Source organism: Chiloscyllium punctatum, chromosome 1 (assembly GCF_047496795.1).
Source record: "Chiloscyllium punctatum isolate Juve2018m chromosome 1, sChiPun1.3, whole genome shotgun sequence".
NCBI classification, from domain to species: Eukaryota; Metazoa; Chordata; class Chondrichthyes; order Orectolobiformes; family Hemiscylliidae; genus Chiloscyllium; species Chiloscyllium punctatum.
Window position 1 is genome coordinate 110,406,014 of NC_092739.1, and position 26,934 is coordinate 110,432,947.

Sequence of the window (26,934 nt, forward strand, 5' to 3'; positions counted from 1 at the left end):
TCAGCTTTTGGTCAATACTAACCCCCAGGATGTTAATAGTGGAAGATTCAGTAATGGTAATACCATTGAATACCAAGCAGAAATGGTTAAACTCTCACTTGCTGAAAATGGTCATAGTCTGGCACTTATGTGACATGAATGTTACTTGCCATTTGTCAGCCCAAGCCTAAATATTATCCCAATCTTGGACTGCTTCAGGAGTCATGAATGGCGCTGAACATTGTGTAATCATCGGAAAACATGCCCACTTCTGACCTTATGATGGACGGAAGGTCATAGATGAAGCAGTTGAAGATGTTTAGGCCTAGGATATCACCCTAGGGAGCTCCTGCAGGGATGTCTTAACAACTACAACTATTTCCAATTAATTTGAATGACATTTCAATCAATATTGAGTAGAAGCAAAGGGAAATATTTAGAGCTGTGCTTTAATCCTTTCTTGCTTGAATGGTTAGCCCTTTGGAATTCTAGCAGCTTATTTAACAGATGATCACTCACTTTAATGTCCAAGATCTTTTGTACCTATTTCATTATTGAAAATGAAGACTATTTTGGATACCAACCCTATTAGTTACAACAACAAACCAGTTGGCATCATGTTGCAGGAGTTAAACAATTAGCAAGCTGATTCTGAATTTACCATCACTGAGTTCCAGAGGTGGGAGTTTGAAATATCAAAAAGCACTGTTAGCACAGCAAGCAGCCTATACTATCTCCTGTGAAAGTGCTGCTGAGACTCCAGCAATAGCATGAGCACCAGAAAGGTTCTGGAGCTGTCTTTAGCATCAGGCGAGCTGAAATCCCATGTGGCCTACATTGGTCAGAGGTATCCTTTTGTAGGAATTCCACATTTAATGTCAATGTTCTGAGATAGGAAAATAGAAGCTTGGCCATTTTCTGCAAGTGTTGATGGGACAGTAATTGCATGACAGCTGATTATCTGCAACTATCAGTTTGGAGTGGTACTTAGCTCTTGTAACATTAATATGCAGACAGGTAAGCTTTGTCGATGAGAAAAATCTCTATTTAGTGCTTAAAACACTTGCCTTTTTCACAGAAGAGCTGTGCAGTTAAAGTGACAATACCTTTGCACATCCAAGGTTAATTTTAAGTCTGTAATATTTTGGCTGCCAATTTTACTTCTGAACCTGTCAGAAGTCTTTTGACTGCTAAGGTAAATCTGCTTTTGAAGACCTGAGAGGCTGTTTCACTTAAAGTTATTGTAGTTGATCATCTGCATGCTTTTTTGATCCTGAGCTGTGTGATCCTCGGTGAGGATTCATTTTTAAGCAGTTCTTGGTGCATATGACTATACTGCCATCATGATATAATATCTGTGGTGTGATAGCTTGTGATTATTATGCTAGCTTCCTTTCAATAAATATGAGACACAAGTCACGTAGAATGAAAGAATTCAATGAACTTTTATTACATATCCTGCCTTTTACATAGGTACTTTGGATGCATTGTAACACACTTCCCTCAGGGTGTCATGCTGAAAGAATACAGTGATCAGTAAGATGGAGACTGAGAACTTTATGCCATTAATTCAAATACCATGACATAGTGATGACATTGTGAGAATGTCCATCATCTGTGAAACAGCCTCTACCTCCCAATTTACAAACACCTTCTTTAACTTGCGAAGGTTCAGGAGGAGGTGGGGAATGCAATGTTTTGAATTACTTCAATTAGTGACTCATATTCCTACTATGACTGAGAAGAAATTTCCTCTTGATGAAACCGCCTCTACAGAAATTATGAGGAGGCAGTACATGTCGAGAAACTTATCCACCACCCTCTGCTGCAAATTTGTCAGCCAGCGTGCTTCTAAAGCAGCCTCTGACTCTATAGGAGTATTCTTCCTGTAAGATTATTCAGTTAGTGTGTATGGAAGAGTGAGAGGCAAATATTGAGGAGCCTTTTGGAGAGAGAGATAAAGTCATAGAGTCATAGAGATGTACAGCATGGAAACAGACCCTTCGGTCCAACCTGTCCGTGCCAACCAGATATCCCAATCCATTCTAGTCCCACCTGCCAGCACCCGGCCCATATCCCTCCAAACCCTTCCAATTCATATACCCATCCAAATGCCTCTTAAATGTTGCAATTGAACAGCCTCCACCACTTCCTCTGGAAGCTCATTCCACACATGTACCATCCTCTATGTGAAAAAACTGCCCCGTAGGTCTCTTTTTATATCTTTCCCCTCTCACCCTAAACCTATGCTCTCTAGTTCTGGACTCCCCAATCCCAGATCCCTCATAATTTTGTAAACCTCTATAAGGTCAGCCCTCAGCCTCCGACGCTCCAGGGAAAACAGCCCCAGCCTGTTCAGCCTCTCCCTATAGCTCAAATCCTCCAACCCTGGCAACATCCTTGTAAATCTTTTCTGAATCCTTTCAAGTTTCACAACATCTTACCGACAGGAAGGAGACCAGAATTGCACGCAATATTCCAACAGTGGCCTAACCAATGTCCTGTACAACCACAACATGACCTCTGACCAATAAAGGAAAGTATACCAAATGCCTTCTTCACTACCCTATCTACCTGCAACTCCGCTTTCAAGAAGCAATGAACCTGGACTTCAAGGTCTCTTTGTTCAGCAACACTCCCTAGGACCTTACCATTAAGTGTATAAGTCCTACTAAGATTTGCTTTCCCAAAATGCAGCACCTCGCATTTGTCTGAATTAAACTCCATCTGCCACTTCTAACAGAGTTTGGGAATGAGGTCTGTTAATCTTTAGGGTTGATCGATTGTAGATTCTTTAGTTATATGCTTTTCCAAGTACATTCTTCACGTCAGAGTTGCAGCTGTGAAGATGAATGAACCACAAATGTCATTGGAAAACACATTGAAACGTATCGTATTAAAGAATGAACTTTCAGCTCTATGACCTGATGGCAAAAACAAAGCTGTATGGGTTTCTGTGCTTCAGCAACCCAGTATTCACTTTTGCACTTCATTTTACCTTGTGCTAGGACATATTTATGCAGAAATATTTATCCAGAATAACTTCTCATTCATTGCTGTGAAGTCTTTTTATATATCATTTATTTTTGTAAGTAAGAATTCATGCACTGAACAAGATTAAACAAACTTCAGAACATTTACTTTGGGAAGAACTTAAAGCCACATTTGGTACAAATCAGGAAGGATGGCATTTGAAATGCAAAGGCTTCTCTGCTTGATCTGTATACATTGAGCTCACCAACACAAAGGGCACATCACTAACAGGAAGCTAGTCTGGTCAGTGCAGGTGCTAAAACATGCTTTTGAAGGGCACTACATTTCTGCAAGTTGCATTCCTTTCAAATTGGATTAGACTAAAAATCACCTTTTGTATTTGCATATATATTTCTTCATTTATAGGAAATAACAGCAATTTGTGGAGCTTTATTCATTGAACTTATCCGTTCAGCCAGCTGTCGTGTTATTATAGTGGATCATATCCATGCTCCTGGTTTTGTTGTCCATTGTTGCTCCTTTTTAAAACCAATATTTGAAAAATTGTGATGGCACCTAGAGGCATTTCATTAGTAACCCTTGGAATTTTGTTTTCATTGTACTTTTATACTGTGTTTTTTTTTATGCTGCTAGATCAGTATACTTGTAGACCAACAAAGAATGACGTTTTGCTTTCTTGGAAATGATGTAGGAAAAAATTGTTGGCGTAAGCATTGGAGAATAACTCAGAAATAGCATTTAGGAGAAGAATAGAAAAGGATAATGAGGCATTGAGAGCAAGGTGTTGACATTTTGCCATAATGGAGAGCCTTGCAATTGCAAAAGCTCAGAAATCCTAAATCCCACCAATGAAGTTGGCACTCCTTATTTTCAAAGGGTGGAATTCATGTATGTTCATGAAGGCAGCTGGTCATGTAAGTAATCTGGTGTTTTCATTCAAATTAAACTTTGGAATCCCTATAGTATAGGAAGCTGATGCGTGCACAGCAAAACAAGCCAAAACAGGCTTGCTGTTTGTGCATTTTCTTGGACTACTATAATTCTCCTTTATGAAGCTGTGGTACCCCTTTGGCTTTGGTCCTAGGATACTTTTGGGGGAGTTAGGTTGCCATTTGGTAGAGGTAAAGCACCATTTCAGAGGATTAGTGAATCCTTTCAGGATTAGTCAGATGCCTGTTGAATTAGTAAATCTCGACATGGATGTACGGAAATAGTGCATAAACCTATTGAAACTGTCATAGAGTCAGATAATCATATATCATTGGAACAGGCCCTTCAGCCCAGTATGCCTATGCCAACCAACAAACACCAAACAATACTGATCACATTTACCTGCAGTTAGTCCATAGCCTACAATGCCGTGTCATTTTAAGTATGCATCCAGATGATTCTTAAATGTTGCAAGAATAAATGCCTTCACCTCCTTCTCAGGCAGCACATTACATACTTCTACCACCCTCTGGGTGAATTTTTTTTTCTCAGATTTCCTCTAAACCTCCTCACCTTAAACCTATGCCGTCTGGTTGTAGACACGTCCACAATGGGGAAAAGACGCTCACAACCTACTCTGTCTACACTTCTCATCATTCAATATGCCTCAATCGGATCCTCCTGCAGAGTCCTTGGTCCAAAGGAAAACAAATCCAGCCTGTCCAGTGTGTCCTCATAACTGAGTCTTTTTAGCCCAGGCAACATTCTAGTGAATCTCCTCTCCCATATTGTCACATCCCTCTGATAGTGTGGTGACGAGAACGGCACATAATATTCCATCTGTGGCCTAACCAATGTTTTATAAAGTTGCATCAAGACATCCTTGCTTCCAGGTTCCATGGCCCAACCAATGAAAGCAAGCATCCCATATGCTGCCTTCACCACCCTGTCTACCTGTGCTGAGACCTTCAGGAATCTTTGGACTTGTCCATCAAAGTCCTTTTGTTCCTCAGTACTTTGTAGGGACCTACCATTCATTGTGTATATCCTTTCTTTGTTGAATCTCCCAAAATGCTTCATTTAACATTTATCAGCATTAAATAGTATCTGCCATTGCTCTGTCCAATTTACCAGCTGATCAATAACAGACTGTAGCCTGAGACCATTTTCCTCTCTATCAGCAACGCCATCAATTTTCATCAAGCTATCAAAGAACTGTCATGAACTGTCAGAACTGTTGAAGTTGAGGTTAATTAAAAAAAAAGGTGATTAAAGAAATGCTAGCTATTTCAGTGAACTTATTTAGGTCTATCATTATTGGATTTGTACCATGTGACTAATTTTCCAACCTATGATTTTCAGTGTAGTCTGATTAAGTGAATAGTTTGATTGAGAACACTAAATGCTCACAGAATGGCATGCTTGTTCTTATAAGAGATTAGTTGAAGGAATTTCAATGTATTGAATTTATTTTATCACAAATGGACACTAAGCCAATTGTCAATGAAAGGCAAGGGAAAATGCTCATGTGAAGGAGGCATGGCTCGGCATAAATGGGCAGTAAGTTTGCAGAGGGGCTAGAAATTACTAAGTGGATGGATGAGGCCTGAAAAGTTGGCAAAGGGTATATGAGAGAACATTGGGATGGGCTAGATGGACATGGAAGGTATGAGGAAAATAAGTCAGCATGCTTCATGAATAGAACATAATGCCTGAAAACTTTAGTAGAATTATTTTGAGTAAGTAACAAACAAGATAGATAAAGGGGAAGCAGTGGATGCCACACATTTGGATTTTCAAAAGGTGTTTCATAAAGTACCGCACATTAAGCTACTTAATAAAGTAAGAGCCCATGGTGGTGGAGATAGCATATTAACATGGATAGGGGATTGCCTAACTATTGGACATAGAAATTTGAGATGATGAGGGAATTGGGGCATTCTCAGGATACCAACCTGTCATGAATCATATGCCACAGGATCTGTGCTGGAGCCATAAGACCATAAAGTTCTGGCAGCTGAATTAGGCCATTCACCCCAGCTTATCTTCTCCACAATTCAATCATGGTTGATTTTTGTTCAAACCCATTTTCCTGACTTCTTCACATAGCCCTTAATCTCCTTACTAATTAAGAACCTATCTATCTCTGTCTTAAATACACTCAATGGCTTGGTCTTCACAGCCCTCCAGTTGGAGAGATTCACACTCTTTGGCTGAAGAAATTCCTCCTCATCTCAGTTCTAAAGGGTCTTCCCTTCACTCTGATTGTCTGCCCTCAGGTCCTAGTCTCTTCTACTAGTGGAAACATTATCTGCACATACACCTTCATCTAGGCGTCTCAGTATTCTGTAAATTTCAGTGAGACCCCTCCTCATCCTTCTAAACTCCATCAAGTACAGATCCAGAGTCCTCAACCACTCCTCATATGACAGCACCTTCAGCCCGGGATCATCCTTGCAAACTTTCTCTGGAACCCCACCCCCCACACCAGCACTTCCTTCCTTCCTTCAGCATTGGGTCGATAACTGGTCACAATATTCCAAATGCAGTCTGACCAGAGCCTTATACAGCCTTAGCAGTACATTCCTGCACTTGCATTCTAGATCACTTGAAATAATGCGTCCCTTGTATTTGCCTTCCTAAATGCCAACAGTGCATGCATGTTAGCCTTGAGAAAATCCAGAACTATGATTCCTAAGTCCCTTTATATTTCACATTTTGAAGTCTTTCTCATTTTGAAAATAGTCCATACCTCTATTCTTCCTACCACAGTGCATAATCTCACATATTCTCACATTCTATTCATCTGCCACTTCTTTGCCCACTCTCCTAGCCTGTCCAAGTTCTTCTATAGCCTCCCCATTTCCTCAACACTACCTGCTCATCAAATTATCTTTGTGCTTTCTGCAAAGGTAACACCTATGCCCTCAGTTCCTTCATCCAGATCATTAATGTATAACATGAATAACTGTGGTCCTAAAACAGACCCCTTCAAGAATCCACTAGTCACTGGCTGTCATCTTGAAAAAGAACTCTTTATCCCCACTCTCACTTGGCCGACAGTTATTTACAATATATATTAATGAATTGGAATGTACTTTACCCAAGTTTCCTTGACATAAAAGCAGTTAGGAAGACAAGTAGTGAGAATGATGCAAAGTGGCTGCAGAGGGATGAAGATAGATTACCCGAATGGAAAAACACCTTGCAGGTGGAATGTATTGCTAGGAAATGTGAGGTTAAGTACTTGGGCAGGAAGAATAGAGGCGCTGAATGTTATTTGAATGGAGAAAGACTGGAAAAAGTTATGGAACTGAAAGTTTTATGGGATCTTTCTGCAGCTGTACAGGGCCCTGGTGAGACCACACCTTTGAGGAAAGACATTCTGGCTATTGAGGGAGTGCAGCGTAGGTTCACGAGGTCAATTCCTGGAATGGCGGGACTGCCTTATGCTGAAAGACTGGAGCAACTGGGCTTGTATACCCTTGAGTTTAGAAGACTGAGAGGGGATCTGATTTAGACATATAAGATTATTAAAGGATTGGACACTCTGGAGACAGGAAACATGTTTCCACTGATGGGTGAGTGCCGAACCAGAAGATGCAGCTTAAAAATACGGGGTAGACCATTTAGGACAGAGATGAGGAGAAACTTCTTCACCCAGAGAGTGGTGGCTGTGTGGAATGCTCTGCCCCAGAGGACAGTGGAGGCCCAGTCTCTGGATTCATTTAAGAAAGAGTTGGATAGAGCTCTCAAGGATAGTGGAATCAAGGGTTATGGAGATAAGGCAGGAACAGGATACTGATTAAGGATGATCAGTCATGATCATATTGAATAGTGATGCAGGCTCAAAAGGGCAGAATGGCCTACTCCTGCATCTATTGTCTATTGTCTTATCCATGTGTCACAAAAAGGTAGCATCTAATTTCAGTGGGTAACAGAGGAAGCAAATAGAATGTTTGCATTTATTTCAAAGGGAGTGGAATATAAAAGTAAGCACTTTCTGTTCAAACTGTACAAGGCACTAGTCAGACCTCAACTGGGATACAGTAATCAGTTTTGGTATTTTTGCTTAAGAAAATATATCATAACTTGGGCAGTCCAGGCAAGTTTTATTAGGCTGATGTCAGGTATGGAGTGCCTATCTTATGAGGAGAGATTGATTCGATTGGACCTGTACTCATTGGAATTTAGAAGAATGGAAGGGAACCTTATTGAAACATTTAAGATTCCTCAGGGATGTGGCAGGGTAGATGCAGATTGATTGTTTCTCTTTGGGGGAAAGTCTACGACCAGAGGGCACCATTTCAGAATAGGAGTTCGCATGTTTAAGACAGAGTTGAAGAGGAGTCTCTTCTCTCAGAGGCTAGTGAAACCGTGGAATTATTTACTGCAGAAGACTGTTGAGGTTGTGTCAGTAAGTATATTCAAGGCTGAGGTAGGCAGATTTTAAATTTATAAAGCAATCAAGGGTTATGTAGAAAAGACAGGAAAGCAGAGTTGAGAATAATCATCAGACATGATCTTAATGGATGGCAGATCAGACTCAATGGGCTGAATGACGTACTTCTGCTCCTTTGTTGTTAGTCTGACAGAGGGGATATTGGAGTGGGGTGTATGGTCATTTGCAGGCATGGAGGGTATGAGGATCGGAGACTGACAAGAATGTGACAGATTGAGTAAAGGGACATAGGCTGGTGTGGGTTTGCATGGATGGGGAGTGGACAGTGGGTGCCAAGAGACACAGCATTCTGGAGGCTGTTTTTTTATTTTGTTTTAAGTGAACCTTTCACATCACACTGGTGCACTGGGGGCAGCTTTATGCATAGCCCATATCACATAGGACAGACAGCAGAGTCGTGAGATGGTCACCTGGCCTGAAGCCTGCAATACTGGAATAAAAATCTAATGCTCCAATCCTTGTTCACCCAGTTTGAATTTACTGAGCTAGGAAATGCCCTGTGTCTGCCCTCCCATTCCAGGAGTAAAATTCCAGGCTAAGAATGCTGTGTTGTTAAAAGGGATCATGTTGAACCAATAAGCAGCAAACAAGATGACAGAACAACAGAGGGAAATCTTTTTCACTTGCTTTTGAGATATGGACAATAATATTTATCCCCACTTGTCTGTCACATTGGACATTAACAGTTTACTACAAACAGGATCAGAAATGAGTGGCAGATCTCTTCCCTGAAAGATATTAGTAAACCTGTTGAGTTTTTTTTTCAGCACCCAACAGAGTTTGTGATATTTATTTTTAATTAAATTGTGATATTGATTTTTTACTTGTGAAGTACTAACTCAGTAGGGTTTGCTAAATAACAAGTAGTTGAAATCATGGCTGATTCATCACTCGCTGACCTTGATTTTTTGAGCCTTACTTTTGACCTTTGCCCAACTTAAATTAATTAACTAAAGACAAAAGTGAAATCTTTCGGACTTTCTGACTCCACAGTTCATTACATAACTTACTGGGGCTAGTGTGATGTTCTACTCTTTGAAACTGCTTACAAAGTGTACAGGAAAAGGGCAAGACAGTGGGATTGGATTTGATGGCTCATGTAGAGAAAGATCTTTAGCACAAATGTTATTGGGCCAAGTGTTCTATTTCCTTACTGTAACACAATGATTCTATGAGTGCAATACATAAGCACATTCTGCAGTGTATGACTCCTGTCTTAAACTTTCAAAACACTCAGATTGGTGGCATTGCAGTACTTTGCATTTTTTTTTGTTATATGATGTTTGGCAGGTGGCCATGAAACTTGTCTTTGCTAATGGCTGTTCATTGACTGAGTCAAAAATTATCCTGTTTGCCCTTTTTCCCAGTATCAGACTTTGTTCTCCCTATTTCTTGTATTTATTCTTCAAATTTAATGTCTTTAAGTTTTCTCAGTACTTCTATTTCTTTTCGAATTTGTAGGGGTTTATTTTCCAGTGTACACTTTCATAGATTGAGTTGCATCCTGGTGAACCAGCCACATGTATCAACTCGTAAAAAAGGTCATTATAACTTTGGCCAAATATCTTTAGTTTATTTCCACTTTCATCTCTGCGCTGTTTCACTTAAGAAGAAAGGTACCATAACTTTTCTTTTAAATAGCAGAGGATGTAAAGGTTCTTCATGTAGAGTGTCATTATTTTGCTCCCTCATGGCAGTCTTTCCAATTGGGTGACTTCCAAGACATGTGTTATAGTGAAGGCTTGTTATATTTACTAAGTGCTTGCTGTGACCTTTTGAATGTAAGCCGAGAAAATGTGTTTTTACATACACAGAAATATTTGGAAAGAAGACATGTAAGCAAATCAAAAATCATATAACATTTTGCCAACTTTTTAAAAAAAATTTGAGCCAGGTTACGTGGTCATGAAAGTTTATGCATGAAAAATCTTTCACCCATATCGGCAGAATTTGACATTTAGTTGCAACCCATGGAGTCAGTGCAAATTTCATAAATGCAGTGATGTCAGTATGATCTAGGCAGCAGCCATTTACGTAAAATGTGGTTCATGTAAATTTCAGCATCTTGCTGACAGCCTTGTAAAAGAGGCACATCTCCAGGAAATGTATGCTCATACAAGATAAAAATAGTTCAGATAAAAGGAAGCTTTGAAGTTCTCTTAAACTTACAACTAAAACTTTGCATGTCTCTGGATTTATAAACATTAGGATAGTTCTCAGCATTTTCCCTAAATTAACTTCACAGGATCACACAGTCAGAGTCGTTATGGCACAGACGGAGACCAATCAGTCCATCAAGTCCATGTCAACTCTCTGTAGAGGTATCCATTCAGTGTCATTGTCAACTCTTTCATTACAGGCTTATAAGTTTATTTCTGAATGCTATTATAATTTCATTTTGAAGTCATTCACCATCTCCACTCCTGCAGTCTCATAGGCAGTAAGTTCCAGATCATTATCACTTGCTGCATTATCACTTCCTCACATGCCCGTGTGTCTCTTGACCAAAACTTTAAATCTCTGCCCCCTATTTCTTATATCATAAGCTACTGGAATAATTTTTCTTTGTCTAACTTATCTAAGCCTTGCATCATCTTAGACCATGAGACAAAGCGCAGAAGTAGATCACGCAGCTCAGACAGTCTGCTCTACCATTCAATGACTTCATGGCTGATCTGATAATGGTCAGCTCCACTTTCCTACCTTTCCCCATAACCCTTGGCTCCCTTACTGATAAGAAATCTGTCTCAACCTTGAACACAATTAACCATACAGGCTTTATATCCCTCTATGGTGCAGTATTCCACTGATTCACTACTTTCTGAGAGAAAAAAAAACCTCCTCACTTCTGTCTTAAGTGGATGATCCCTTACGCTGAGATAATGCCTTCTGGGCTTAGACCCTCCCACAAGGGGAAACAACCTTTCCCTGTCTACCCTGTCAAGATCCCTAAGAATCTTTTATGTCTCATTGGGGTCTTCCCTCATTCTTCTAAACTCCAAAAACACAAGTCTAACCTACTCAGCCTCTTCTCATAAGAAAAGTCTTTCTATTCCTAGGAGCAGCCTAGTGAGCCTTCTCTGGACTGTGTCCAATGTTAGTATATTTTTCCTTAGATAGGTGACAAAACAGATCATGGTATTCCAGCTGTAGTCTGACTAGGGCCTTGTATAATTTCAGCAAGACCTCCCGATCTTTATCCTTTTTTTTCATTTGAAATAAAGGCCAACACACCATTTGCTTTATCAATTACCTTGCTAAACTTGCATGCTAACTTTTTATGATTTATGTATGAGGAGCCCCAAATTCTTTTGTGTTGAAGCTTCTGCAGACTTTGCCCATCTAAATTCTTCCTAACAATATGCATAACCACACATTTTTTCACATTATATTTCATCTGACAAATTTTGCCCACTTGCTTAACCTGCCTATATCTCTCTGCAGACTCATTGTGTCATTCTCACGACTCGCCTTCCTCCCTGCTTTTTCAATATCCTCAAACTTAGTTATAGTTCAGTCATTTCCAACACCCAGGTCATGAAGACGTATTGCACCTAACCATGGCTCCAGCACTGATCTCTGTGGCACTCCACCAGTTTGGAATCTTGAAAATGCCCCCTTTATCCATACTCTCGGTCTTCTGTTAACCAATTCTCAATACATGCCATTCTCCCACTCCCAACACAATATTACTTGTTATATTATGTAGCAATATGTGCTGTACCTTGACTACATCAGTGTAATCTCCCCATAGCCTCACTTGGCCCAGGAAAAGTAACCTCTGTTTCTCTAATCCAGTTGTGTAGGTAAAATCCTTTACCCTGTAATTATTCTGATAAATTTCTTCTGCACATTCTCAATGACCCTCACATCCTTCCAAAGAGAGGAATGCAATTAAATACAAACTGTTCCATTTAGTCCATATTGTCTTTCCGGTTTTTTTCTGCTTTTTTTTGGGGTGGCACAGTGGCTCATTGGGGTCTTCCCAATACAGTACAGGGTCTTCACAGCACCAGCGACCCGGGTTCAATTCCTGCCTTGGGTGACTGTCTGTGTGGAGTTTGCACATTCTCCCTGTGTCTGCGTGGGTTTCCTCTGGGTGCTCTGGTTTCCTCCCACAAAGCTGTGCAGGTCAGGTGAATGGAAAATGCTAAATTGCCCATAGCGTTAGGTGCATGAGTCTGGGGTAAATGTGAGGTAGGGTAATGGGTCTGGGTGGGTTACTCTTCAGAGGATCAGTGTGGACTAGTTGGGCTGAAGGGCCTGTATCCATACTGTAGGGAATCTAAAGTGCATGTCACTTTGCCACTCATATGCCCATTCTGTTACCTTATCTCTGCTTTGATTATTGGTTAATATTATGCTTACTGTAAATCACATTTCTACATTTGAAATGATTGCATATTTTAAAACTTTACTTTCCATATCAATATCCAAGTTATTTATATCGATCAAAAGAGAGCAGTAATCCCAGCATTGGTCTTTGAGGAACACCACTGTTCACCATCCTCTGGTCTGAAAACCAATTATTTACCTCGGCTCACTGCATTTCTTTCTCCAGCCAATTGTTGTAGCCAATCTAGCCCTGATCTTATATTCTTTAAGTTTCAAGTTTCTTACTCAGCCTTTTATCTGATACTTTGTGGTAGATTTTCTTGAAAACTATACACACGTCATCCATGGCTTTCCCTTCATCAAACATTTCTATTACTTCATCAAAATATGTAGTTATATCGGTAAAGTAAGATCTGTCTGACATCCATGCTGGTTCATTAACTCAAACTTCTCCAGGAGATTTTTGACTTTTTTTTTAATCCCCTCTGATTGTCATTTCTGAAACTTAACCCACCAGTGATGTTAGACTGACCAGCCTGTTGTGGCAAGGAATAATCTGACAAACTTTCTACTCTCCAATCCAATGGAACCTCCTCAATATCTAGAGCTGCTTGGAACATGGTGACAAGCTCTTCCATTATCACCATTCCCACTTACTCTTGCAAACTAAAGAGTAAGCCAACCAAACCTAGTTACTTATCCATCTTGGCCTCCTCCAATGGTCCCCAGCATTGCAAATACCAGTCTTCAGCCAATTTGATTCATTCCATGTGTTATCAAGGAACAGTTGGGGACACTGGATACTGCAAAGGCCAAGGAGCCTAACAACATTCCGGAAATAGAACTGAAGACTTGTGCTCAGAACTTGCTGCTTGCCTAGCCAAGCTGTTCCAGTACAGTCACAACACTGGCATCCTATGCAGTAATGTGGAAAATTGCCCAAGCGTGTCTTGTACATAGAAAAACAAGACAAATTCAACTCGATCAATTATAACCCCATTAGGTTATTCTCAATCATCAGTAAAGTGATGGAAGTTGTCATCAACAGTCCTATAAAGCAGCACCTGCTCAGCACTAACCTGCTCAGTGACACCAGGACCTCTCAGCTCCTAATATCATTACAGCCTTGGTTCAAACGTAGGCAAAAAGCTGAATCCCAGAGGTGAGGTGAGAGTGACAGCCCTTGACACTAAGGTGGCATTTGACTAAGTGTTGCATCGAGGAGCCCTAGCAAAATTAGAATCAATGGATATCAGGACGAGTCATACCTGACACATAGGAAGATGGTTATGATTGTTGGAGGTCAGTCATTTCAGCTCCACTTCATCTCTGCAGGAGTTCCTCAGGATAGTGTTCGACACCCAACCATCTTCAGCTGCTTCATCAATCACTTTCCCTGTACCATAAGGTCAGAATTGGAAATGTTCACCAAGGATTCCATAATGTTCAGTACAATTCTCAACTCCTCAGCTACTGAAGCAGTCCACATTCAAATGCAGCAAGATCTGGACAATATCCCGGCTTGGGCTAAGAAGTGACAAGTAACATTCATATCACATAAATGCCACTCAATGTCCATCTCCAACAAGAGACAATCTCACTCCAGCCACTTGATATTCAATTGTGTTAGTATCACTGAATCCCCAACAATCAACATGCTTGGGCTGACCATTGACCAGAAACTCAACTGGGATAACCATATAAAGATATCGGCTCAAGACCAGTTCACAGACTAAGAATACTGCAGTGAGGAACTCAGCTCCTGACTCCCCAAAGCCTGACTGCCATCTACAAGGTACAAGCCAGGAATGTGATGAAAAACTCCCCACTTTACTGGAAGAGTGCAGTTCCAACAACACTCAAGAAGCTTGACTCTCGGGCAAAGCAGCCCACTGGGTTGGCACCACATCCACAAGCATCCATTTCCTCCACCACTGACACTCAGCAACAGCAGTGTGTACTATCTGCAAGATGCACTGCAGAAATTCACCAAAGCTCCTTAAACAGCTCCTGCCAAACCCAGAATCACTTACATCTAGAAGGACAAGGGCAGCAGACACATGGGAACACCACCACTTTCAAGTTACCCTCCAAGCTACTCATCTTCCTGACTTGGAATATATCACTGTTTGCTCACTTTTACTGCATCAAAATCCTGTAATTCTTTTCCTGAGGATCAACCTACAGCATGTGGGCTGTAGGAGTTCAAGAAGACAGCTCAGCACCACCTTCTGAAGGGCAACTGGGGACAGGCAAAAATACTGGCCAGCCAGTGATGCTGATGTCCTATGATTGAATAAAAAAAAACACTTTGCCTTTCACCTTCACATTACATATTCTAAATCATGTCTACTTCTTGCCTTTTTTCCATTCACTCAACTAAAAATAAAACTATTCATTTATCCTGTGGTGCAAATGCTTCTATGCTGGATACATTACCACAGTACAGATTAAATTAAGACGCTAAAATTTTTAAAGTGTTGTTTGAAAGCTGAAAAATTATTATTCAGAACGAAATGGTAAGCCAAACGCAAGAGTTCGTGTAACTGTGTATCATTTTTAAGATTGTAGTTCAAATGGTCCTGAACACTGGGCAGAAGTCTGTTTTTGCAATTGTACTGGTAAATTATCTTTTTAAAATCTGAATTTATCCTAGAGAAAGAAGATAAATGTTCCTTATCATTGTTAAACATCATAATCAACCAGAGAAAAAACATACAGCTGAAGTTGAACTAAAACTATTTAATCATTTGTTTATAAATGAGAAAACATGTGAGGTTTGCGGTTTTACAAAAGTAAATCTGAATGAGCTTGTAGAGCAAATCGCTGAATAATGTGTTTGATGTTTCATTTTAATGATGTTCGCGTGCAGTTATTGCATTGAAGTACCTCACTTGATTCCTGTTGGATGCAAAGAATATTTTGTGAAGCAGAGACACAGGATGTATGTAGAGATGTGCCTGGCTTATCATTGCAAACCATATCAGATGTTGAAAGTTCAATTTCCTTTACATTAAAGCTTTTCAAACATAGATCATTATCCTTGCCTTGTGTAATGTTGCATGGGGGCCAATGGTGGCATGGTGACCTGGCTATATTCCAGTATTAATTTTGTATTGGTTTATAAAATTTTACAATGTATCAATGGAATATTTTGGACAGGATGGTGAAAATAATGAAAATACTTTAGTTTGATCCAAGCTTCTCCCTCTCAAACAAAAAAAAACCAGAAGAACTGTGGATGCTGGAAGTCATGGAACAGTTCTGTTTTTAACATTTGCACTTAATTACTCATAATATACATTTTAGTTAGATTTGACAGGTATCGCAAGTTCTTTACTAAATTTTAAAGACAATTTGACAATGCATTTTACACATTAAATTTAATGTTATAAACAATTTTGAGTAATCCTCAGTAATTTTAAACTGTATTCTGCAATAAACTCTTGCTATTGTAACAGATAAATAATTTGAAATATTTGCATTTCCAATTTGCACTGGGGTTAAAATTCTAGTAAAAATTTCACATCTAAAACTTTAGTCAAATAGAAGAATGTCTGATTTTTTTCATACTTTAGCTCCTCTTAATTGAATCACATGAACAGAAGATGTACCTCACAAACTAACACTTTCCCATAATATTCACATTTATTTGTCACACAGAAAATAAATTTGTCATTCCTTTTTCATTTATTTGTAGCTGAATTCTATGTCATTCTTTATTATATGCACTTGAAATTTATTTGACATTATTGTCTAATGCAAGTTCAATGATTCTATCACCCAAGGTAAATGAGCTTGTAGCGCAGATTGAAATAGTCAGGTATGATGTGGCTGCAAGGATAACAGGGCTTGGAGCTAAAAATCGATGGATATGCATCCTATTGAAAGGGCAGGCAGATGAGCAGAGGGGTTTGGATTGCCTTGTTAGTAAGAAATTAAGGGTGATAGATTTAAGACAGATGTCAAAGGCAGGTTCTTCACGCAAAGAGCGGTAAGGGTGTGGAATGCCCTACCTGCTAATGTAGTCAACTCAGCCACATTAGGGAGATTTAAACAATCCTTAGATAAGCACATGGATGATTTTGGGATAGTGTAGGGGGACAAGCTGAGAATAGTTCACAGGTTGGCACAACATCAAGGGCTGAAGGGCCATTCTGCACTGTATTGTACTATGTTCTATGCTCTAAATTGTTTGCAAAAAGTGATATAGAGTCACAAGACATAGAATCTGTGTGGGTAGAGTTGAGGAACTGCAAAGAAAAAATCCCTGATGAGAGTTATATACAAATCTTCTAGCAGTATTCAGGAGGAAGGAAAGTAAATAAATTAAGATATAGAAAAGTCATATAAGAAAGGCACTGTTACAATAATCATGGGGGACTTCAATATGCAGGGGGATTAGGAAAATAACATTGATAATGGATCTCAAGAAAAGCGATTTGTGGAACAGCTACGAGATGGGTTTTATTGGAGCAGCTTTTGATGGAGCTCACTAGGGAACAGGCAAAAACTGGGTTTGGTGATGTGTAATGAGGCAAACGTGATTAGGGAGCTGGCAGTGACCATGATATGCTAAAATTCACCTTGCAGTTTAAGAGGAAGAAGTTCTGAAGAGGTGATCTGAAATGTAATCTCTGCTTTCTCTCCTCAGATGCTGCCAGACATATTCAGATTTTCCAGCAATGTTTGTTTTTGTTTCTGACTTCCAGCATCCACATTCTTCTGTTTTTTTTTGTTTGAGAGAGAGAAGAATCAAATGCAATGATTTTATAGTTGAGTAAAGATAACTACCAAGACAAGAGGGAGGGATTGTCCAGTGTTGATTAGAAGGAGAGCCAGTGAAGCATCAGTGACAGGGTTTCTGGGGTGGTTCAGGAGGCACAGCAGAAATTCATCCCAAAGAAGAAGAAACATACTACATGACTGAAAAGGAAAGTCAGGGACAATATAAGACCATTAGACATAGGAGTGGAAGTAAGGCCATTCGGCCCATCGAGTCCATTCCGCCATTCAATCATGGCTAATGGGCATTTCAACTCCACTTACCCACATTCTCACCATAGCCCTTAATTCCTTGTGACATCAAGAATGCCTTGAAGACATTTAGCATCCCGGCCTCCACTGCACTCCGTGGCAATGAATTCCACAGGCCCACCACTCTCTGGCTGAAGAAATGTCTCCGCATTTCTGTTCTGAATTTACCCCCTCTAATTCTAAGGCTGTGTCCACGGGTCCTAGTCTCCTCGCCTAACGGAAACAATTTTCCAGCGTCCACCCTTTCCAAGCCATGTATTATCTTGTAAGTTTCTATTAGATCTCCCCTTAATCTTCTAAACTCCAATTAACACAATCCCAGGATCCTCAGCCGTTCCTCGTATGTTAGACCTACCATTCCAGGGATCATCCGTGTGAATCTCCACTGGACACGTTCCAGTGCCAGTATGTCCTTCCTGAGGTGTGGGGACCAAAACTGCACACAGTACTCTAAATGGGGCCTAACCAGAGCTTTATAAAGTCTCAGTAGCACAACGGTGCTTTTATATTCCAACCCTCTTGAGATAAATGACAACATTGCATTCGCTTTCTTAATCACGGCCTCAACCTGCATGTTGACCTTTAGAGAATCCTCGACTAGCACTCCCAGATCCCTCTGTACTTTGGACATTGCATACGTTTATAATAGCAAAATAAACATATGTAATGTTTGAAGATAAGTGAAGATAAGCTAGTCAATTGGGAAGCCTTTAAAAACTAGCAGAGGATATCTAAAAAGCAATATGGGTGAATGTGACACCCATTTTCAAAAAGGGAGGAAGGCAGAAAGCTAGCAACTATAGGCTGATTAGCTTAACACCTATCATTAGAAAATTATTAAAATTAATTCAGAAAGTAATGGCAGAACTTTTGGAAAATCATAATCTGATCAGGCACAATCAGCATGGCTTCATTAAAGGAAAATTGTGTCTGACTATGTTATTAGAATTTTTCAAGGAAGTCTCAACCAGAGCAGATAAAGGGGAACCAGTACACATGTTGTTTTTGAACTTCCAGAAAGTGTTCAATAAGGCACTTCACAAATGTCATAAGATATTTGGAAGTAGGACATTGACATGGATAGGGAATTGGCTACTGGGCAGGAAAAAAGTGAGCGGGGATAAAGTTTTTATTTCAGGTTGGTAACCTGTAACCAATGGGATTCCACTGGGACCAGTGCTGATTCAACAACCATTTACACTATACATTAATGATTTGAAGGAAGAAAGTCGAGTTAAATTTACAGATGACACAAAAATAAATGGAAAGACAAGTTGTGAGAGAGGTGCAAACAGTTTTCAGTGAATTATTGATAGATTAAGAAGGTGGTCAATAAGTTGGTAAATGGTGTATAGTGTGAGAAAATGTTAAGTTGCTCATTTTGGAAGGGAGAACAAAAGAACAGAGTATTATTTAAATGGAGAAAAATTGCAGAAAGATGCAACACAAAGGGACATGGAGGTACTTGTGCATGAAAAACAGAAAGTTAGCACACAGGTGCAGCAGGTAATCAGGAAGGCTAATAGAATGTGACCCTTATTTCAAAGGGGATTGGAGTATAACAGTAGGGAAGTCTTACTGCAACTGTACAAGGTGCTAGTTGGACCACACCTGGAGTACTGTGAACAATTTTGATCCCCTTAATTAAGAAACAGTATCATTTCTTTGGAAGTGGTTCAAATAAGATTCAATAGAATGATCCCTGCTATGAAGGAATTGTTTTATGAGAATGGCTATATAGGTTGGAACCCTACTCACTGGAGTTGAGAAGAATGAGATGTGATCTTATTGAAGCATGTTGGATTTTTAAGGTGCTTGACAGGTAAATGCAGAGAGATTATTTCTCCTCATGGCAGAGTCTAGGAGCAGAAGGCGTAGTCTCAGAATAAAGGGGTGCCCATTTAAGGCTGAGATGAGCAAGAACTTCTTCTCTTGGAGGGTTGAAAATCTTTGGAACTCCTTGCTACCAAGAGCGGTGGGGGCAGTGTCATTGTGGACACTTAAGACTGAAATAGACTTTTCATCATTAGGGAATTGAGGATTGTGGGGAAAGGGCAGAAGATTGGATGCAAGGAATGCCAGATCAGCCATGTTTCAATTGAATATTAGAGCAGGCTATTTCTTACACACTCATTAACTTTCTTTTGTCCTAAGAACCCCCGCACATTGTTACCCTAAGAACAGGCTGCATAATCTCTCTTACCTTTTTAATGCCAAGTTATCATCTTTAAGTTGATCATGTGACTGATGCCTGTTCCCCAGTATCACAGCACACACAGAAGTGAAATTTTTAAAAATTTCTCGTGGGTGACTGGCTCAGCTGTGCTCATGAATACTTTCTTAAATTAAGAATGTGTTACTGCATTCCCTGTGGAAGAACAACAATTGAGGTGGCAGATTGAGATTAGCTGTAATTTAAAATGATCATGAACCTCTGGATGCAAACAGACAATGTCTTCAGAACAGCTAAAGCCACATAAAATATGCCAATGGCTTTCAGAAACTCCCCACTCTGCAAGTTTTAAGGAGCCTGACTGCTCAAGAGGATTGCACTTATCTTGAGAGACATAAGACATCGAAGCAAGAGTAAGCCATTTGCCCCATTCCATCTGCTCCATCATGCAATGGGATCATGACTGATCTGATAATCCTCTGCTCCACATTAATGCCTTATCTCTATAACCCATGATTTGTTTACTGATTAATATCTGTCTATCTCAGCCTTGAAAATACTTAACAGCCCAATCTTTATGATAATAAGTCCCACAAATTGACTCCCCTTTGAGAGAATAAATTCCTTCTCATCTCTGTTTTAAATGGATGACTCCTTTCCTCTGAGAGGTGGTCATATTATTAGACTATTCACCTAAAATTGAAAACTCACAAGAGATGATTGCATAAGACCAGTTTTAAGGTGTCTCACATGTGCATATGTTTCATTTTTAATATTACATCCAAATGATTTCTGCATCTGTCACATTTGATAATCCTGTGCCGATGGTATGTACCTATTGTCTGAATTTCACAGTGCGCAATAAGAAATGGTCTCCGTATCTTTCCTTAGTTTCTGGGGTTCCTTTACTGAACATGATGAATGTGCAACTTACTCCAGGGTACTTTTTATATGAGTGATCTCCTTCTATATGATTGCAATTGAAGTTCAAGGTGCACTTCTGCATGCTCTCCACCATTTACTACGGGCTGCTCAAGTTGTAGAAAATTCAAATTCCTCGGTGCTGCTTCACTTCATAATTCTATCACTGCTACTGAGTTTAAATCCTGGGCATCTTCTTCCTATCAACATCGTAAAAGCACCACCACGATAAGTTGACGGCGGCCACATTCTTGAAATACTTAAACCAATAAACTTGCAATGAGGCAAATTTGGGTAACCCAAATAGTTGTAAATAGATAATCCAATAGAAAATGCTTTAGAAAAGCCAGAGTTCTATACTGGCACCTCCGGGTGAGCCGAACTTGTGCACACTTTTTATATGACCAAGCTAACCAATCAGTATGGAGAAAGGCTATGTTAGAGAATGAAACCATGGGTAAGCCACCATACAGCTTGGAGGGTTCCCTTTAAGTGAACAACTGAACCCTGCAAGGAAACCTGTGAGTAAACCAAAAGTATTGTCAATTGGAGATGAAATGAAGTTAATACTGCAAGCGAGAGTGAATAAAAACTTAAAACCTCAAACTACCAACATCAGCTGAGATCTTAGGTTTTCGAGGCCATTGATAAGACGCAGGAGAACAACCCAGTTGGTCCAGAGGTAATGTCCATGATGAAGAATAGATAGAATATAGAGGCAGAACCCACAACCACCAAATGTCTCCACCACACTGAGTTCAAATTAGTTTGACTGCACAAGATGCTGAGAATGAAGAGGAGCAGAGTGATGCAAAACAACCCAACAGTGAGACTCTTCCTCTTCATCTGCAGGAGTTTGGCATGGAGATTCCAGCAGAGAAGCCATCCAATCTTTGTGGAGGTGGATGAGGTTGCATACTACAAAATAAAATTGACAGTTGAGACCATTGCATTTTTAGTCTCCCTATCTAAGAAAAGATATATTTGCCACAAAGGGAGTGCAACAGAGCTCACTAAGCTGATGCCAGGGATGGCAAGTCTGTCCTATGAGGAGAGATTCATTCAACTCTCCTTGTATTCACCAGAGCTTAGAAGGAGCAGGGAGGATCTGATTGAAACATATAAAATTGAAAAAGGACTGGGCAGATGAGATGCAGGGAGAATGTTTTCCCTGTTTGGGAAGTCGAGAACCGGGGGTGCCATTTCAGGATAAGGGGTAGACGTAACTCCCAACATTTTTCAATGGCTTTTACTGTACACAGTCAGGTCACTGTAAATGCGAACAAGTTAAAAAATAAAGAGTAAAAAGAAAAAGAAATGTGAGGTAATGCATTTTGTTAGAAAAAACATGAAGAAGCAGTACAGGCTCAATGGTACAACTTTGAGGAGAGTGCAGGAGCAGAGGGAATTTGGGGTTTATGTTCATGATTCTCTGAAGGTGGCCAGGCAAGTTGAAACAATTGTCAAGAAGGCTTATAGGACCTTTGGGTTTATAAATAGACGCACAGGGCACGAAAGCAAGGAAGTGATGTCATACCTCTACAAATCATTGGTTAGACCACATTTGAAGTATTGCGTTTAGTTCTGGGCACTTTATTTAAGGACAGATGCTATGTCCTGGAGAGAGTTCAAAGGAGATTTACTAGAATGATACCAGGAATGAGGGACTTTAAATACAAAAAAGGTTAAAGAAATAGGGTTTATTCTCAGGGAGTCATAGAGTCATACAGCATGGGAACTAAACCCTTCGGACCAACTCATCCATGCTGACCATGTTTCCCAAACTAAACTAGTCCCATTTTCCTGCAGTTGGCCCATATCTCTCTTAAACGTTCATGTTCATGTATCTGTCCAATGTATTTTAAATATGGTAACTGTACCTACATGTATCACTTCCTCTGTCAGTTCATTCCACATGAGAACCACCCTATGTATGAAAACGTTGCCTTTCAGGTCCTTGCTAAATCTTTCTCCTCTTACCTTAAAAATGTGCCCTCAAGTTGTGAACTTCTCGACCATAGGAAAAAGATCTTGGCTATTCACTTTATCCATGCCCCTCATGATTTCATAAACTTCTATAAGTTCACACCTCAACCTCCTACGCTCAAGTGAAAAATGTCCCAGCCTATCCACTTTGCCAGAGCGGTGAGGAGAGAAGGAGTGGTGAAGCGAAGGCTGCCAGGAAGGTTGAGTTTTCCCCCATTAAAAGGGACTTACCTCGGGAGTCGGGCCTCCATTTGCTGAGAGGTGCGAGGGAGGAGTGAAGGACTTCTGGGAAGTCATATATTTGTGTGGTTGCATTACCCAAAACACTACTCGGGTAGTGTCTCCCACCCATCCTCCTCCTCTAACCAATAACAAAGGTTCTGTGCGCCAGATTGGTAAGGTAACAAGTTTATTTTTTATTCCTTATTTTTCAACAGTCTGTTTGGGAATTTAGAATAGTGGGAATGGAGGTTAGGGCAGTTGAATGTTGCTCCTGCAGAATGTGGGAAGTACGGGTCACCACTAGTTTCCCTGCTGACTACATCTGCAGGAAGTGCACCCTACTCCAGCTCCTCAAAAACCGAGTTAGGGAACTGGAGCTGGATGAACTTTGGATCATTCGGGAGGCAGAGGGGGTTATTGAGAGGAGTTACAGGGAGGTAGTTACTCCTCAGGTACAAGAAAAAGGCAGATGGGTTACAGTCAAGGGGCGGAAAGGGAACCGGCAGGCAGTGCAGGGATCCCCTGTGGCCATTCCCCTCAGCAGTAAGTATACCGTATTGGATACTGTTGGGGGGGGGGTCTTACCAGGGGAAAGCAGTGGGGCACAGGGCTCTGGCACAGAGACTGTCCCTGCTGCTCAGAAGGGAAGGGGAAAGAGGAGCAGAGTAGTAGTCATTGGGGACACCATAGTTAGGGGGACAGATAGGAGGTTCTGTGGGGATGAGAGAGACTCACGGTTGGTGTGTTGCTTCCCAGGTGCCAGGGTTTGTGATGTCTCTGATCATGTTTTTGGGATCCTTAAGGGGGAGGGGGAGCTGCCCCAAGTTATGGTCCACATAGGCACCAACGACATAGGTAGGGAGAGAGATGGGGATTTAAGGCAGAAATTCAGGGAGCTAGGATGGAAGCTTAGAGCTAGGACGAACAGAGTTGTTGTCTTTGGTTTGTTGCCCGTGCCACGTGCTAGTGAGGCAAGGAATAGGGAGAGAAAGGAGTTGAACACATGGCTACAGGGATGGTGCAAGAGGGAGGGTTTTGGATTCTTGGATAATTGGGGCTCTTTCTGGGGTAGGTGGGACCTCTACAAGCAGGATGGTCTTCATCTGAACCAGAGGGGTACCAATATCCTAGGGGAGAAATTCGCTAAGGCTATTGGGGTGGGTTTAAACTAATGCAGCAGGGGGATGGGAACCAAAATTGTAGTTCGAGTATAGAAAAGTTTGAGAGTAGGGAGGTCCGAAATCAAGTTTCAGGGACGCAAGATAGCACCGGCAAGCAAGAAGTTGGTTTGAAGTGTGTCTACTTCAACACCAGGAGCATCTGAAATAAGGTGGGTGAACTTGCAACATGGGTTGGTACCTGGGACTTCGATGTTGCGGCCATTTCGGAGACATGGATAGAGCAGGGACAGGAATGGCTGTTGCAGGTTCCAGGATTTAGATGTTTCAGTAAGAACAGAGAAGATGGTAAAAGAGGGGGAAGTGTGACATTGTTGGTCAAGGACAGTATTACAGTTGCAGAAAGGATGTTTGGGGACTCGTCAATTTGGGTCGGTTTTTGTCCAGTGTGTGCAGGAGGGCTTCCTGACACAGTATGTAGACAGGCCTACAAGGGGCAAAGCCACATTAGATTTAGTACTGGGTAATGAGCCCGGCCAGGTATTAGACTTGGAAGTAGGTGAGCACTTTGGTGATAGCGATCAGAATTCTGTTATGTTTACTTTAGTGATAGAAAGGGATTGGTGTATACCACTGGACAAGAGTTACAGCTGGGGGAAAGGTAATTAAGATGCAATTAGGCAAGATTTAGGAAGCATAGGATGGGGAAGGAAACTGCAGGCGATGAGTGCATTAGAAATGTGGAGCTTATTCAAGGAAAAGCTCCTGAGTGTCCTAGATAAGTATGTACCTGTCAGGTAGGGAGGAAGCTGTAGAGTGCAGGAGCCATGGTTTACAAAGGAAGTGGAATCTCTGGTCAAGAGGAAGAAGAAGGCTTATGTTAGGATGAGATGTGAAGGCTCAGTTAGGGCACTTGAGGGTTACAAGGTAGCCAGGAAAGACCTAAAGAGAGAGCTCAGAAGAGCCAGGAGGAGACATAAGAAGTTGTTGGCGGATAGGATCAGGGTAAATCCTAAGGCTGTTTATAGGTATTTAAGGAATAAAAGAATGACAAGAGTAAGATTAGGGCCAATCAAGGATAGTAGTGGGAAGTTGTGTGTGGAGTCAGAGGAGATAGGGGAAGCACTAAATGAATATTTTTCAACAGTATTCACTCAAGAAAACGACAATGTTGTCGAGGAGAATACTAAGATACAGACTACTAGACTAGGTGTGATTGAGGTTCACAAGGAGGAGGTATTAGAAATCCTGCAGAGTGTGAAAACAGATAAGTCCCCTGGGCCAGATGGGATTTATCCTAGGATCCTCTGGGAAGCCAGGGAGGAGATTACTGAGCCTTTGACATTGATCTTTTAATCATCATTGTCTACGGGAATAGTGCCAGAAGACTGGAGGATAGCAAATGTAGTTCCCCTGTTCAAGAAGGGGAGTAGAGACAACCCTGGTAATTATAGACCAGTGAGCCTTACTTCAGTTGTTGGTAAAGTGTTGGAAAAGGTTATAAGAGATAGGATTTATAATAATCTAGAAAAGAATAATTTGATTAGAGATAGTCAGAACGGTTTTGTGAAGGGTAGGTCGTGCCTCACAAACCTTATTGAGTTCTTTGAGAAGGTAACCAAACAGGTAGATGAGAATAAATCAGTTGATGTGGTGTATATGGATTTCAGCAAAGCGTTCAATAAGGTTCCCCACAATAGGCTATTGTACAAAATACAGAGAAATGGGATTGTGGGAGATATAGCAGTTTGGATCAGCAATTGGCTTGCTGAAAGAAGACAGAGGGTGGTGGTTGATGGGAAATGTTCATCCTGGAGTCCAGATACTAGTGGTGTACCACAAGGGTCAGTGTTGGGTCCACTGCTGTTCGTCATTTTTATAAATGACCTGGATGAGGGCGAAGAAGGGTGGGTTAGTAAATTTGCAGACGACACTAAGATCGGTGGAGTTGTGGATAGTGACGAAGGATAGGTTACAGAGAGACATAGATAAGCTGCAGAGGTGGCAAATGGAGTTTATTGTGGACAAGTGTGAGGTGATTCACTTTGGTCAGAGTTACCAGAATGCAAAGTACTGGGCTAATGGTAAGATTCTTGGTAGTGTAGATGAGCAGAGAGATCTCAGTGTCCAGGTACACAGATACTTGAAAGTTGCCACCCAGGTTGACAGGGCTGTTAAGAAGGTATACAGTGTTTTAGCTTTTATTAATAGAGGGATCAAGTTCCTGAACCATGAGGTTATGCTACAGCTGTACAAAGCACTGGTGTGGCCACACATGGAGTATTGTGTACAGTTCTGGTAGATTTTATTTTGTAAGCAAATCAGGTTGAATACGGGCTTTGTCAGTTTTCTCAAAAGTCCGATTTGCACAAGTTTGTCAATGGGCCCCTGCAAGTCAACTCATCAAGATTTTCCTGTCAATTCTTGTCAATAGTGGAAACATTATTCGTCATTCAAAGACACATCAATTGAAACAATGCTCCAAGTAAGTCCAGTTGATAAAGAAAATGTAACTGTAGCACGTTCAGCTCCTTCTTTCTTCTCCCCACCATGTCCACTTACTCTCTCATATTTGTATCTTATGAACTACCCTGTCCACAAACCCATAATTCTATATTTTTTGGGGTGCTCATATCAATACGGGTACCTGGGGGGTAAGATAACAACTAGAGATGTACTTACTGTGATGTGCCTGCAGTGCATCATTTGTTGCTATTCCTTAACTGTACTGCATTTTAGAAAAAAGTCTAAACAAAAAGCGAAGGAAAATAAAATTT